Source organism: Bufo bufo, chromosome 5 (genome assembly GCF_905171765.1).
Source record: "Bufo bufo chromosome 5, aBufBuf1.1, whole genome shotgun sequence".
Taxonomy (NCBI): domain Eukaryota; kingdom Metazoa; phylum Chordata; class Amphibia; order Anura; family Bufonidae; genus Bufo; species Bufo bufo.
In genome coordinates, this window is record NC_053393.1 from 308,192,545 (window position 1) to 308,210,253 (window position 17,709).

Consider the following 17,709-nt stretch of genomic DNA (forward strand, 5'->3'; position numbering starts at 1 on the left):
CTGATGGAGGCACAATGGGAGCTGATGGAGGCACTTGGGCTGATGGAGGCACAATGGGGGCTGATGGAGGCACAATGGGGCTGATGGAGGCACAATGGGGGCTGATGGAGGCATAATGGGGCTGATGGAAGCACAATGGGGCTGATGGAGGCACAATGGGGGCTGATGGAGGCACAATGGGGCTGATGGAGCACAATGGGGCTGATGGTGGCACAATGGGGCTGATGGAGACACAATGGGGGCTGATGGAGGCACAATGGGGGCAGATGGAGGCACTTGGGCTGATGGAGGCACAATGGGGGCTGATGGAGGCACAATGGGGCTAATGGAGGCATAATGGGGGCTGATGGAGGCACAATGGGGCTGATGGAAGCACAATGGGGCTGATGGAGGCACAATGGGGCTGATGGAGGCACTTGGGCTGATGGAGGCACAATTGGGCTGATGGAGGCACAATGGGGCTGACGGAGGCACTTGGGCTGATGGAGGCACAATGGGGGCAGATGGAGGCACTATGGGGGCAGATGGAGGAACTATGGGGGCAGATGGAGGCATATTGGGGGCTGTTTGAGGCACAATGGGGCTGATGGAGACACAATGGGGGCTGATGGAGGCACAATGTTTGCTGATGGAGGCACTTGGGCTGATGGAGGCACAATGGGGGCTGATGGAGGCACAATGGGGCTGATGGAGGCACAATGGGGGCTGATGGAGGCACAATGGGGCTGATGGAAGCACAATGGGGCTGATGGAGGCACAATGGGGGCTGATGGAGGCACAATGGGGCTGATGGAGCACAATGGGGCTGATGGAGGCACAATGGGGCTGATGGAGACACAATGGGGGCTGATGGAGGCACAATGGGGGCTGATGGAGGCACAATGGGGCTGATGGAGCACAATCGGGCTGATGGAGGCACAATGGGGCTGATGGAGACACAATGGGGGCTGATGGAGGCACAATGGGGGCAGATGGAGGCACTTGGGTTTATGGAGGCACAATGGGGGCTGATGGAGGCACAATGGGGGCTGATGGAGGCACAATGGGGCTGATGGAAGCACAATGGGGCTGATGGAAGCACAATGGGGCTGATGGAGGCACAATGGGGGCTGATGGAGGCACAATGGGGCTGATGGAGGCACAATGGGGCTGATGGAGGCACAATGGGGCTGATGGAGGCACAATGGGGCTGATGGAGGCACAATCGGGCTGATGGAGGCACAATGGAGCTGATGGAGACACAATGGGGGCTGATGGAGGCACAATGGGAGCTGATGGAGGCACTTGGGCTGATGGAGGCACAATGGGGGCTGATGGAGGCACAATGGGGCTGATGGAGGCACAATGGGGGCTGATGGAGGCATAATGGGGCTGATGGAAGCACAATGGGGCTGATGGAGGCACAATGGGGGCTGATGGAGGCACAATGGGGCTGATGGAGCACAATGGGGCTGATGGTGGCACAATGGGGCTGATGGAGACACAATGGGGGCTGATGGAGGCACAATGGGGGCAGATGGAGGCACTTGGGCTGATGGAGGCACAATGGGGGCTGATGGAGGCACAATGGGGCTAATGGAGGCATAATGGGGGCTGATGGAGGCACAATGGGGCTGATGGAAGCACAATGGGGCTGATGGAGGCACAATGGGGCTGATGGAGGCACTTGGGCTGATGGAGGCACAATTGGGCTGATGGAGGCACAATGGGGCTTATGGAGGCACAATGGGGCTGATGGAGGTACAATGGGGGCTGATGGAGGCACAATGGGGCTGATGGAGGCACAATGGGGCTGACGGAGGCACTTGGGCTGATGGAGGCACAATGGGGGCAGATGGAGGCACTATGGGGGCAGATGGAGGAACTATGGGGGCAGATGGAGGCATATTGGGGGCTGTTTGAGGCACAATGGGGCTGATGGAGACACAATGGGGGCTGATGGAGGCACAATGTTTGCTGATGGAGGCACTTGGGCTGATGGAGGCACAATGGGGGCTGATGGAGGCACAATGGGGCTGATGGAGGCACAATGGGGGCTGATGGAGGCACAATGGGGCTGATGGAAGCACAATGGGGCTGATGGAGGCACAATGGGGGCTGATTGAGGCACAATGGGGCTGATGGAGGCACAATCGGGCTGATGGAGGCACAATGGAGCTGATGGAGACACAATGGGGGCTGATGGAGGCACAATGGGAGCTGATGGAGGCACTTGGGCTGATGGAGGCACAATGGGGGCTGATGGAGGCACAATGGGGCTGATGGAGGCACAATGGGGGCTGATGGAGGCATAATGGGGCTGATGGAAGCACAATGGGGCTGATGGAGGCACAATGGGGGCTGATGGAGGCACAATGGGGCTGATGGAGCACAATGGGGCTGATGGAGGCACAATGGGGCTGATGGAGACACAATGGGGGCTGATGGAGGCACAATGGGGGCAGATGGAGGCACTTGGGCTGATGGAGGCACAATGGGGGCTGATGGAGGCACAATGGGGCTAATGGAGGCATAATGGGGGCTGATGGAGGCACAATGGGGCTGATGGAAGCACAATGGGGCTGATGGAGGCACAATGGGGCTGATGGAGGCACTTGGGCTGATGGAGGCACAATTGGGCTGATGGAGGCACAATGGGGCTGACGGAGGCACTTGGGCTGATGGAGGCACAATGGGGGCAGATGGAGGCACTATGGGGGCAGATGGAGGAACTATGGGGGCAGATGGAGGCATATTGGGGGCTGTTTGAGGCACAATGGGGCTGATGGAGACACAATGGGGGCTGATGGAGGCACAATGTTTGCTGATGGAGGCACTTGGGCTGATGGAGGCACAATGGGGGCTGATGGAGGCACAATGGGGCTGATGGAGGCACAATGGGGGCTGATGGAGGCACAATGGGGCTGATGGAAGCACAATGGGGCTGATGGAGGCACAATGGGGGCTGATGGAGGCACAATGGGGCTGATGGAGCACAATGGGGCTGATGGAGGCACAATGGGGCTGATGGAGACACAATGGGGGCTGATGGAGGCACAATGGGGGCTGATGGAGGCACAATGGGGCTGATGGAGCACAATCGGGCTGATGGAGGCACAATGGGGCTGATGGAGACACAATGGGGGCTGATGGAGGCACAATGGGGGCAGATGGAGGCACTTGGGTTTATGGAGGCACAATGGGGGCTGATGGAGGCACAATGGGGGCTGATGGAGGCACAATGGGGCTGATGGAAGCACAATGGGGCTGATGGAAGCACAATGGGGCTGATGGAGGCACAATGGGGGCTGATGGAGGCACAATGGGGCTGATGGAGGCACAATGGGGCTGATGGAGGCACAATGGGGCTGATGGAGGCACAATGGGGCTGATGGAGGCACAATCGGGCTGATGGAGGCACAATGGAGCTGATGGAGACACAATGGGGGCTGATGGAGGCACAATGGGAGCTGATGGAGGCACTTGGGCTGATGGAGGCACAATGGGGGCTGATGGAGGCACAATGGGGCTGATGGAGGCACAATGGGGGCTGATGGAGGCATAATGGGGCTGATGGAAGCACAATGGGGCTGATGGAGGCACAATGGGGGCTGATGGAGGCACAATGGGGCTGATGGAGCACAATGGGGCTGATGGTGGCACAATGGGGCTGATGGAGACACAATGGGGGCTGATGGAGGCACAATGGGGGCAGATGGAGGCACTTGGGCTGATGGAGGCACAATGGGGGCTGATGGAGGCACAATGGGGCTAATGGAGGCATAATGGGGGCTGATGGAGGCACAATGGGGCTGATGGAAGCACAATGGGGCTGATGGAGGCACAATGGGGCTGATGGAGGCACTTGGGCTGATGGAGGCACAATTGGGCTGATGGAGGCACAATGGGGCTTATGGAGGCACAATGGGGCTGATGGAGGTACAATGGGGGCTGATGGAGGCACAATGGGGCTGATGGAGGCACAATGGGGCTGACGGAGGCACTTGGGCTGATGGAGGCACAATGGGGGCAGATGGAGGCACTATGGGGGCAGATGGAGGAACTATGGGGGCAGATGGAGGCATATTGGGGGCTGTTTGAGGCACAATGGGGCTGATGGAGACACAATGGGGGCTGATGGAGGCACAATGTTTGCTGATGGAGGCACTTGGGCTGATGGAGGCACAATGGGGGCTGATGGAGGCACAATGGGGCTGATGGAGGCACAATGGGGGCTGATGGAGGCACAATGGGGCTGATGGAAGCACAATGGGGCTGATGGAGGCACAATGGGGGCTGATGGAGGCACAATGGGGCTGATGGAGGCACAATCGGGCTGATGGAGGCACAATGGAGCTGATGGAGACACAATGGGGGCTGATGGAGGCACAATGGGAGCTGATGGAGGCACTTGGGCTGATGGAGGCACAATGGGGGCTGATGGAGGCACAATGGGGCTGATGGAGGCACAATGGGGGCTGATGGAGGCATAATGGGGCTGATGGAAGCACAATGGGGCTGATGGAGGCACAATGGGGGCTGATGGAGGCACAATGGGGCTGATGGAGCACAATGGGGCTGATGGTGGCACAATGGGGCTGATGGAGACACAATGGGGGCTGATGGAGGCACAATGGGGGCAGATGGAGGCACTTGGGCTGATGGAGGCACAATGGGGGCTGATGGAGGCACAATGGGGCTAATGGAGGCATAATGGGGGCTGATGGAGGCACAATGGGGCTGATGGAAGCACAATGGGGCTGATGGAGGCACAATGGGGCTGATGGAGGCACTTGGGCTGATGGAGGCACAATTGGGCTGATGGAGGCACAATGGGGCTTATGGAGGCACAATGGGGCTGATGGAGGTACAATGGGGGCTGATGGAGGCACAATGGGGCTGATGGAGGCACAATGGGGCTGACGGAGGCACTTGGGCTGATGGAGGCACAATGGGGGCAGATGGAGGCACTATGGGGGCAGATGGAGGAACTATGGGGGCAGATGGAGGCATATTGGGGGCTGTTTGAGGCATATTGGGGGCTGTTTGAGGCATATGGGGGCTTATGGAGGCATATGGGGGCTGTTTGAGGCATATGGGGGGGGCTGATGGATGTAGCAGAGCTGAATATGCTGCTGTTCAGCCATAGTTCTAGTAGGGAAGGGAATAGACAGATGTAGCAGAGCTGTATACGTGGCGGGTCAGCATCAATGCTGGTGGAAGAGAGAAACTGATGTAGCAGAGCTGAATAGGCTGCTGTTCAGACACAGTTCTAATCGGGAAGGGAATAGACAGATTTAGCAGAGCTGTATATGTGGCGGGTCAGTATCAATGCTGGTGTTAGAGAGAAACTGATGTAGCAGAGCTGAATACGCTGCTGTTCAGACACAGTTTTAATCGGGAAGGGAATAGACAGATGTAGCAGAGCTGTATATTTGACGGTTTAGAATCAATGCTGGTGGAAGAGAGAATCAGATGTAGCAGAGCTGAACAAGCTGCTGTTCAGCCACAGTACTAATGGGGAAGGGACTAGACAGATGTAGCAGAGCTGTATATGAGGTGGGTCAGCATCAATGATGATGGAAGAGAGAAACAGATGTAGCAGAGCTGTATATGAGACTGTTCAGCCACAGTGCTGGTTAAAGAGATAAACAGACACATGTAGCTGATTTGTATATGCATCTATACAGATACATAGTGTAAGGTTTATACACAACTGAAGTACAGCTGTAATGGAAACATATCTGCATCAGTGCTGGTGGGTGGGGGATGGTCATGTTTTATGGGAGACAAAAGCACAGATTATACGTTTACTAGCTGACAAGCTTTTGAGCTAATGTATAATATGGAATTATATTTTTTGATAAACAAAATGGGTTTGTAAGAGACAGAGATTTTGTGTGTAAGGCTCCATTCACACGTCCGCAAATGGGTCCGCATCCGTTCTGCAATTTTCATTCTCTATGGGGACGGAATGTATGCGGACAGCAGGGGCCTCACAGACACTGCAGGCTGCCACACTGATGAGTCATACTCTTCACATAAACTAGCAGCAAGGATTGAGTTCTCAGTGTGATGTCATAAGGAGGTGTGGCCGGCCTTCACTCTAGCTGCCTAAGCCCGCCCAGCCTTAGCAGCAGAAAACCAGGAAGTGAACAGCAGAGTGACTGCAGGTGAGGATGAATTTGCAAGATGGGAATAACCCTTTAAAGTGAATGTGTCCCGCAGCGAACTTGTGGTTCTCGAAAATTTGTCAGGGGTTATCCGAGAGGCTGAAAGATGCGTTGGCCTTTCATGAAAATTCGAAGTCATTGGAGGCGGCTATGTCACTTGCTGTACATATTGATAGACGTCTGAGAGAGAGATCTAAGGTCTCTCACTCTCAGGACGTACTATCCGATGAGGTGGCGGTTTCCTCTGATACTTTGGGTGAAGAGATACTTGAGTGCATATCTGGTGATGAGCCCATTCAGTTGGGGGAAGCTACCATTAGACCTGTGGGAAAGAATGTTGGTCATAAGAAAGGAGCCTGTTTTTTTCTGTGTTCAGCTTCAAGGTGAAAACAAAAATAAAACGTTTAATTCCCATTTTACTCTTGGTGGTGTGTGTTGAGAGTCAGAGAACTTATATTTATAATTTACTGGTAGTACCCAATTTCTGCTGAGGTGGTGCTAGAGTCCAAAATTTTGAAAATTGAGGCCTTTATTAAAAGTGGGGCAGGGGTTAACCTAGTTGATGGTCAGTTTGTTCGCATGCATGGATTGTCAACAAGTGCATTAGAAAAAAATAAATTCTGTTTGCAATTGATTCCACTCCACTTACTCAAAAATACTTATCACAGATGGTGCAGAACATCAAACTGAGGGTGGGTGATTTTCATCAGGAATTCATTTTGTGTTTTGTGTTGGAGGGTCTGCCTGCTCTGTTGGTTTTGGGCTTGCCATGGTTAAGTAAACATAATCCTACCATCGATCGAATCTCGATTGGCGTGATTATTGCACAGAAAATTGTCTTAATACATCGAATTTCTGTTGTAATTACTAAAGCTGTACCCTCATTTATATCTGAATTCTCTGATGTAATTTCTGAAAGTGGAGGCCAGGAATGACCTCCGCATCGGGATTATGATTGTCCCATCAATCTTATTCCCAGAGCTAAATTGCCCAAATCTCGATTATATAATCGTGCTGAACCCGAAAGAATGGCCATGCGAGAATATATCACCGAGAGTTTGGCTAAGGGACATATCAGACCGTTTAAATCCCCAGTGGCCGCGGGATTTTTCTTTGTTAAGAAAAAGGACGGTACTCTCAGGGCATGTTTGGACTTCCGTGAACTTAATCGAATCACTGTCCGTGATCCTTATCCCCTTCCTTTGATCCCAGATTTGTTTAATTCGATTGTCGGTGCCAAGGTGTTCTCCAAGTTGGATTTGAGGGGGGCGTATAATCTGGTAAGGATCAAGGAAGGGGACGAATGGAAGACGTAATTTAATACCCCTGAAGGTCATTTTGAGAATCTGGTCATGCCTTTTGGGTTAAACAATGCGCCTGCAGTTTTTCAACACTTCATTAATGACATCTTTCGTCATCTTGTGGGGAGGTTTGTTGTGGTATATCTGGATGCTATACTAATTTATTCTCCTGATATGAAGACCCATCAGGATCATATGAGACAGGTGTTACAGATCCTAAGAGAGAATAAATTGTATGCTAAGATGGAGAAGTGTGTATTTGCAGTTCAGGAAGTGCAATTACTGGGTTATCTACTCTCATCCTCAGGTTTTCGGATGGATCCTGAGAAGGTCCGTGCTTTGCTGGACTGGGATCATCCCGAAAATTTGAAAGCCCTTATGCGGTTTCTGGGGATTACCAACTACTACCGTAAATTAACTTTGAACTACTCGACTGTGGTTAAACCTAGGTTTGGATATCTCAGTCTGGTCGGATGTGGCGTTACAAGCATTTACAGCCTTGAAGGAATGTTTTGCTTCTGCCCCTATACTGGTGCAACCGGATGTGTCACAGCTGTTCATTGTGGTAGTTGACGCATCCTAGGTTGGGGTAGGAGCTGTCCTGTCACAGGGTCCTTCACCTAGTAAATGGTGCCCATGCGCATTCTTCTCTAAGAAACTCTCACCCGCTGAAAAAAAATTATGACGTTGGTAACGTGTTTTTTACCAGATTTAATTTCATTGTCACCTATCGCCCTGGAGTTAAGAATATGAAGGCTGATGCCTTGTCACATAGCTTTCCAGGGGGAGGTGATTCGGAAGATCCTGGCCCGATATTGTCCGAAGGGGTAGTAATATCCACCCTATACCCCGACCTTGAGGTAGAGGTGTTGGAGACCCAGGGAGAAGCACCAGATTTTTGCCCTCTGGGGAAGTTGTTTGTTCTTTCTGAGCTTTGTCACAAGGTGTTCGAGAAACATCACTGTACTATTCTCACAGGACACCCAGGGAGCAGATCCACTGTCGATCTCATACTGTATCTCATAGATTCTGGTGGCCAGGTTTACGCAAGTGTGTTGATGACTATGTGTCAGCTTGTAGTACGTGTGCACATGCTATGGTGACACATACACGCCCTTCCGGATCTTTACTTCCGCTGCCCATTCCTTCTAGACCATGGACTCATTTATCCATGGATTTTCACTGAAGCCATGGCACCAGGAGTGAGATAGTTTGTGGACTCTCACTGCAGTCCTTGGTGGCCAGTTGGCGCCGTTGGTGTTGTGCAGTGGGCCTGATGTGTAACCTACACTCCCTGAAGTGTATGGTAGCCGTCGTGGCACCTAACAGGTAGAATTTAGCGTAGGAACCTGTCTAACAGAGATTGCCTTGACGTGCGGCAGACGGGCTCAAATAATTTTGTACAAAACGATTTGCCAAGTATCTCTCACTTATAGTGTAGCATTTGTAATTATTATGCATTTTGTACTCTATATTGCAGTGAATTGTCGCATTGCATGTTTTTGTCTTTTAATGTTGTTCCCTGCCATAGCAATGTGCTCCTGCGGTTTGGTGTGCTGACTGACCCCCTTTTTTGTCTTTCTTTGCAGCTTGTACTGGAGGTGTGGCTGCCTCCTCAGTCATGCACTCCTGACCACCCTGTCTGCCCTATGGGCTGATTTTAATTAGTGTTAGTACATAGTCAGGCCTGCTCCCCCTCACTCACTGAAGCCATGGCACCAGGAGTGAGATAGTTTGTGGACTCTCACTGCAGTCCTTGATGGCCAGTAGGTGCCGGTGGTGTTGTGGAGTGGGCCTGCTGTCTAACCTACACTCCCTGAAGTGTATGGTAGCTGTCGTGGCACCTAACAGGTAGAATTTAGCGTAGGAACCCGTCTAACAGAGATTGCCTTGATGTGCGGCAGACGGGCTCAAATAATTTTGTACAAAACGATTTGCCAAGTATCTCTCACTTATAGTGTAGCACTTGTAATTATTATGCAATTTTGTACTCTATATTGCAGTGAATTGTAGCATTGCATGTTTTTGTCTTTTAATGTTGAAGAGTTATGTTGAACCTGTTGAACCATCCACCTTGCCTCCTGCTCCTGTGACTGTAGACGGTAATTTGGAATTTCAAATCGCCAGGATAATTGACTCCCGAGTAGGGATGATCGAACCCGAACTGTATAGTTCGGGTTCGTACCGAATTTTGGGGTGTCCGTGACACGGACCCGAACCCGAACATTTTCGTAAAAGTCCGGGTTCGGTGTTCGGCGCTTTCTTGGCGCTTTTTGAAAGGCTGCAAAACAGCCAATCAACAAGCGTCATACTACTTGCCCCAAGAGGCCATCACAGCCTTGCCTACTATTGGCATGGCTGTGATTGGCCAGTGCTGCATGTGACCCAGCCTCTAAATAAGCTTGGGTCACGTAGCGCTGCACGTCACTCTGCTGATACAAGCGTAGGGAGAGGTTGTTGCTGCGACGTTAGGGCGAGATTAGGCAGATTAACTCCTCCAAAAGACTTCATTCAGTGATCGATCTCCAGCTGTGGATCATTGAAGTGCTGATATTGAATTGCTCACTTTTTTTAGGCTGCCCAGAGCGTTTTTATATCACTTTTTTCTGGGGTGATCTGCGGTCATTTTGTGGCTTGTGGTGCGCCAGCACAAGCTACCACCAAGTGCATTTAACCATCAATAGTGTGGTTATTTTTTGGCCATATACTACATCAGGTGTACCTCCTGACGAAGCTGAGGCGAAACGCGCGTCGGGGTCCTTTGCCTGTCCTGTGCCTGCTGTCTCTGCCCTCCACCATGTCTCAGGGTATGTTGTGATCTGTGATTTTTCATCTTACACTTCAGGTTGAGTCCCTCTGCTTACAGCTTTTTAGTTGATCTTATTTATGGGGTCTCTTTTACCTGCAGTACCCTATATGGGCAATCTATGATATACTTATATATTTTTTGTCCATGTCTACATCTGTGACATATTAGGATTCATACGTCTCATCCTGCAGCCACACATCTAGGTGATGATTACAGACTAGATTACCGCATTGGGTGTATATTTATATTCCCTACTTTTCTGTCCCATCACCACATTGTGTATCCAATACATGCCCTACATGTGTTCCATCTTGTGGTGGGTTATAGAGACACAGGCCCGGGGGACTGCGGCATCCAGAGTTTTTTCCGCTGACTCTCTAAAATTCATCACTTTTTTGTTATTTGTTATATTTTTATTATTATGTACTATTTACTATTATGAAATAAAACATACTTTTATATACTGGGCATTCAATTGTTGTTTGTGGAACGACTTTTTAGGTTTATATATCAGGTGCAGGCTGAGCCTGTGTCACCCAAGTGCATTTAACCATCAATAGTGTGGTTATTTTTTGCTATATCCTACATCAGGGTCAAGCTTTCATCAAGTGCATTTAACCATCAATAGTGTGGTTATTTTTTGGCCATATACTACATCAGGGGCAAGTTGAGCCTGTCACCCAGCGCCTAAAAAAGTTATATTTAGTGACCGTAAAAGCACAGTTTTTGTTCTGGGTTGAAAAACTATTCCCAAATTTGCCATTCTCAAAATTAGTAGTTTCTGCTATATCAGGCCTACTTTAAATCTATCCTAAAAAGGATATCTTAGATTGAAGGTGCTGATAGTGTCATTCTCAAAAACTTAACACACACGCTACCGTGCAGATACAAGTCTAATTCTGTGATTAAAGGTATATCTGTCACACAGCGCGTAAAAAATAGGCCTGACATTTCTATTCCTCCAAATCAGTACAGTTTTAGCTGGTCAAGTTATATTTAGTGACTGTAAAAGCACAGTTTTTGTTCTGGGTTGAAAAACTATTCCCAAATTTGCCATTCTCAAAATTAGTAGTTTCTGCTATATCAGGCCTACTTTGAATCTATCCCAAAAAGAATATCTTAGATTGAAGGTGCTGTTAGTGTCATTCTGAAAAACTTAACACACACGCTACAGTGCAGATACAAGTCTAATTCTGTGATTAAAGGTATATCTGTCACACGGCGCGTAAAAAATAGGCCTCACATTTATATTCAACCAAATCTGTACTGTTTTAGCTGGTCAAATTTGTAGTGACCGTAAAAGCACAGTTTTTGTTCTGGGTTGAAAAACTATTCCCAAATTTGCCATTCTCAAAATTAGTAGTTTCTGCTATATCAGGCCTACTTTAAATCTATCCCAAAAAGGATATCTTAGATTGAAGGTGCTGATAGTGTCATTCTGAAAAACTTAACACACACGCTACAGTGCAGATACAAGTCTAATTCTGTGATTAAAGGTATATCTGTCACACAGCGCGTAAAAAATAGGCCTCACATTTATATTCAACCAAATCTGTACTGTTTTAGCTGGTCAAATTATTTGTAGTGACCGTAAAAGCACAGTTTTTGTTCTGGGTTGAAAAACTATTCCCAAATTTGCCATTCTCAAAATTAGTAGTTTCTGCTATATCAGGCCTACTTTAAATCTATCCCAAAAAGGATATCTTAGATTGAAGGTGCTGATAGTGTCATTCTGAAAAACTTAACACACACGCTACAGTGCAGATACAAGTCTAATTCTGTAATTAAAGGTATATCTGTCACACAGCGCATAAAAAATAGGCCTGACATTTCTATTCCTCCAAACCAGTACAGTTTTAGCTGGTCAAGTTATATTTAGTGACCGTAAAAGCAGTTTGTGTTCTGGGTTGAAAAACTATTCCCAAATTTGCCATTCTCAAAATTAGTAGTTTCTGCTATATCAGGCCTACTTTAAATCTATCCCAAAAAGGATATCTTAGATTGAAGGTGCTGATAGTGTCATTCTGAAAAACTTAACACACACGCTACGGTGCAGATACAAGTTTAATTCTGTGATTAAAGGTATATCTGTCACACAGCGCGTAAAAAATAGGCCTCACATTTATATTCAACCAAATCTGTACTGTTTTAGCTGGTCAAATTATTTGTAGTGACCGTAAAAGCACAGTTTTTGTTCTGGGTTGAAAAACTATTCCCAAATTTGCCATTCTCAAAATTAGTAGTTTCTGCTATATCAGGCCTACTTTAAATCTATCCCAAAAAGGATATCTTAGATTGAAGGTGCTGATAGTGTCATTCTGAAAAACTTAACACACACGCTACAGTGCAGATACAAGTCTAATTCTGTAATTAAAGGTATATCTGTCACACAGCGCATAAAAAATAGGCCTGACATTTCTATTCCTCCAAATCAGTACAGTTTTAGCTGGTCAAGTTATGTTTAGTGACCGTAAAAGCAGTTTTTGTTCTGGGTTGAAAAACTATTCCCAAATTTGCCATTCTCAAAATTAGTAGTTTCTGCTATATCAGGCCTACTTTAAATCTATCCCAAAAAGGATATCTTAGATTGAAGGTGCTGATAGTGTCATTCTGAAAAACTTAACACACACGCTACAGTGCAGATACAAGTCTAATTCTGTGATTAAAGGTATATCTGTCACACAGCGCGTAAAAAATAGGCCTCACATTTATATTCAACCAAATCTGTACTGTTTTAGCTGGTCAAATTATTTGTAGTGACCGTAAAAGCACAGTTTTTGTTCTGGGTTGAAAAACTATTCCCAAATTTGCCATTCTCAAAATTAGTAGTTTCTGCTATATCAGGCCTACTTTAAATCTATCCCAAAAAGGATATCTTAGATTGAAGGTGCTGATAGTGTCATTCTGAAAAACTTAACACACACGCTACAGTGCAGATACAAGTCTAATTCTGTGATTAAAGGTATATCTGTCACACAGCGCGTAAAAAATAGGCCTCACATTTATATTCAACCAAATCTGTACTGTTTTAGCTGGTCAAATTATTTGTAGTGACCGTAAAAGCACAGTTTTTGTTCTGGGTTGAAAAACTATTCCCAAATTTGCCATTCTCAAAATTAGTAGTTTCTGCTATATCAGGCCTACTTTAAATCTATCCCAAAAAGGATATCTTAGATTGAAGGTGCTGATAGTGTCATTCTGAAAAACTTAACACACACGCTACCGTGCAGATACAAGTCTAATTCTGTGATTAAAGGTATATCTGTCACACAGCGCGTAAAAAATAGGCCTCACATTTATATTTAACCAAATCTGTCATTACTTGTGTGCCTGTATTAGTGTAATACGGTACCTAAATAGATAGCCAGACAGTGTTAGGTGTCTGTAAAAAAAGGCCTGAATTTTTATTCATTACATTGGCCCGAATAATATTTTTCTTATTGTGGTGAACGGTAACAATGAGGAAAACAACTAGTAAGGGACGCGGACGTGAACATGGTCGTGGTGGTGTTAGTGGACCCTCTGGTGTTGGGAGAGGATGTGGCCTTTCTGCCACAGCCACACGTCCTAGTGTACCAACTACCTCAGGTCCCAGTAGCCGCCAGAATTTACAGGGATATTTGGTGGGGCCCAATGCCGTTCTAAGGATGGTAAGGCCTGAGCAGGTACAGGCATTAGTCAATTGGGTGGCCGACAGTGCATCCAGCACGTTCACATTATCTCCCACCCAGTCTTCTGAAGAAAGCGCACAGATGGTGCATGAAAACCAAGCCCATCAGTCTGTCACATCACCCCCATGCATATCAGGTAAACTGTCTGAGCCTCAAGTTATGCAGCAGTCTCTTATGCTGTTTGAAGACTCTGCTGCCAGGGTTTCCCAAGGGCATCAACCTAGCCCTTCCCCAGGGGTGGAAGAGATAGAATGCACTAACGCACAACCACTTATGTTTCCTGATGATGAGGACATGGGAATACCACCTCAGCACGTCTCTGATGATGACGAAACACAATTGCCAACTGCTGCGTCTTTCTGCAGTGTGCAGACTGAACAGGAGCTCAGGGATCAAGACTGGGTGGAAGATGATGCAGGGGACGATGAGGTCCTAGACCCCACATGGAATGAAGGTCGTGCCACTGACTTTCACAGTTCGGAGGAAGAGGCAGTGGTGAGACCGAGCCAACAGCGTAGCAAAAGACAAAGAGGGAGCAGTGGGCAAAATCAGAACACCCGCCGCCAAGAGACTCCGCCTGCTACTGACCGCCGCCATCTGGGACCGAGCACCCCAAAGGCAGCTTCAAGGAGTTCCCTGGCATGGCACTTCTTTAAACAATGTGCTGACGACAAGACCCGAGTGGTTTGCACGCTGTGCCATCAGAGCCTGAAGCGAGGCATTAACGTTCTGAACCTTAGCACAACCTGCATGACCAGGCACCTGCATGCAAAGCATGAACTGCAGTGGAGTAAACACCTTAAAAACAAAGAAGTCACTCAGGCTCCCCCTGCTACCTCTTCTGCTGCTGCCGCCTCGGCCTCTTCTGCTGCTGCCTCGGCCTCTTCCTCCGCCTCTGGAGGAACGTTGGCACCTGCCGCCCAGCAAACATGGGATGTACCACCAACACCACCACCTGCGTCACCAAGCATCTCAACCATGTCACACGGCAGCGTTCATCTCTCCATCTCACAAACATTTGCGAGAAAGCGTAAATTCCCACCTAGCCACCCTCGATCCCTGGCCCTGAATGCCAGCATTTCTAAACTACTGGCCTATGAAATGCTGTCATTTAGGCTGGTGGACACAGACAGCTTCAAACAGCTCATGTCGCTTGCTGCCCCACAGTATGTTGTTCCCAGCCGGCACTACTTCTCCAAGAGAGCCGTGCCTTTCCTGCACAACCAAGTGTCCGATAAAAACAAGTGTGCACTGCGCAACACCATCTGTGGCAAGGTCCACCTAACCACAGATACGTGGACCAGTAAGCAAGGCCAGGAACGCTATATCTCCCTAACTGCACACTGGGTAAATGTAGTGGCGGCTGGGCCCCAGGCGGAGAGCTGTTTGGCGCACGTCCTTCCGCCGCCAAGGATTGCAGGGCAACATTCTTTGCCTCCTGTCTCCTCCTCCTCCTACACAGCTTCCTCCTCCTCTTCTTCCACCTGCTCATCCAGTCAGCCACACACCTTCACCACCAACTTCAGCACAGCCCGGGGTAAACGTCAGCAGGCCGTTCTGAAACTCATATGTTTGGGGGACAGGCCCCACACCGCACAGGAGTTGTGGCGGGGTATAGAACAACAGACCGACGAGTGGTTGCTGCCGGTGAGCCTCAAGCCCGGCCTGGTGGTGTGCGATAATGGGCGAAATCTCGTTGCAGCTCTGGGACTAGCCGGTTTGACGCACATCCCTTGCCTGGCGCATGTGCTGAATTTGGTGGTGCAGAAGTTCATTCGCAACTACCCCGACATGTCAGAGCTGCTGCATAAAGTGCGGGCCGTCTGTTCGCGCTTCCGGCGTTCACACCCTGCTGCTGCATGCCTGTCTGCGCTACAGCGTAACTTCGGCCTTCCCGCTTACCGCCTCATATGCGATGTGCCCACCAGGTGGAACTCCACCTTGCACATGCTGGACAGACTGTGCGAGCAGCAGCAGGCCATAGTGGAGTTTCAGCTGCAGCACGCACGGGTCAGTCGCACTGCGGAACAGCACCACTTCACCACCAATGACTGGGCCTCCATGCGAGACCTGTGTGCCCTGTGGCGCTGTTTCGAGTACTCCACCAACATGGCCAGTGGCGATGACGCCGTTATCAGCGTTACAATACCACTTCTATGTCTCCTTGAGAAAACACTTAGGGCGATGATGGGAGAGGAGGTGGCCCAGGAGGAAGAGGAGGAAGAGGGGTCATTTTTAGCACTTTCAGGCCAGTCTCTTCGAAGTGACTCAGAGGGAGTTTTTTTGCAACACCAGAGGCCAGGTACAAATGTGGCCAGACAGGGCCCACTACTGGAGGACAAGGAGGACGAGGATGAGGAGGAGGTGGAGGAGGATGAGGATGAAGCATGTTCACAGCGGGGTGGCACCCAAGGCAGCTCGGGCCCATCACTGGTGCGTGGCTGGGGGAAATACAGGACGATGACGATATGCCTCCCACAGAGGACAGCTTGTCCTTACCTCTGGGCAGCCTGGCACACATGAGCGACTACATGCTGCAGTGCCTGCGCAATGACAGCAGATTTGCCCACATTTTAACGTGTGCGGACTACTGGGTTGCCACCCTGCTGGATCCCCGGTACAAAGACAATGTGCCCACCTTACTTCCTACACTGGAGCGTGATTGGAAGATGCGCGAGTACAAGCGCACGTTGGTAGACGCGCTACTGAGAGCATTCCCAAATGTCACAGGGGAACCAGTGGAAGCCCAAGGCGAAGGCAGAGGAGGAGCAAGAGGTCGCCAACGCAGCTGTGTCACGCCCAGCTCCTCTGAGGGCAGGGTTAGCATGGCAGAGATGTGGAAAAGTTTTGTCACCACGCCACAGCTAACTGCACCACCACCTGATACGGAACGTGTTAGCAGGAGGCAACATTTCACTAACATGGTGGAACAGTACCTGTGCACACCCCTCCACGTACTGACTGATGGTTCGGCCCCATTCAACTTCTGGGTCTCCAAATTGTCCACGTGGCCAGAGCTAGCCTTTTATGCCTTGAAGGTGCTGGCCTGCCCGGCGGCCAGCGTTTTGTCTGAATGTGTATTCAGCACGGCAGGGGGCGTCATTACAGACAAACGCAGCCGCCTGTCTACAGCCAATGTGGACAAGCTGACGTTCATAAAAATGAACCAGGCATGGATCCCACAGGACCTGTCCATCCCTTGTGCAGATTAGACATTAACTACCTCCCCTTAACAATATATTATTGTACTCCAGGGCACTTCCTCATTCAATCCTATTTTTATTTTCATTTTACCATTATATTGCGGGGCAACCCAAAGTTGAATGAACCTCTCCTCTGTCTGGGTGCCGAGGCCTAAATGTGTGACAGTGGCCTGTTCCAGTGGTGGGTGACGTGAAGCCTGATTCTCTGCTATGACATGAAGACTGATTCTCTGCTGACATGAAGCCAGATTCTCTGTTACGGGACCTCTCTCCTCTGCCTGGGTGCCTGGGCCTAAATATGTGACAGTGGCTTGTTCCAGTGGTGGGTGACTTGAAGCCTGATTCTCTGCTATGACATGAAGACTGATTCTCTGCTGACATGAAGCCTGAATCTCTGTTATGGGACCTCTCTCCTCTGCCTGGGTGCCTGGGCCTAAATATGTGACAGTGGCCTGTTCCAGTGGTGGGTGACGTGAAGCCTGATTCTCTGCTATGACATGCAGACTGATTCTCTGCTGACATGAAGACAGATTCTCTGTTACGGGACCTCTCTCCTCTGCCTGGGTGCCTGGG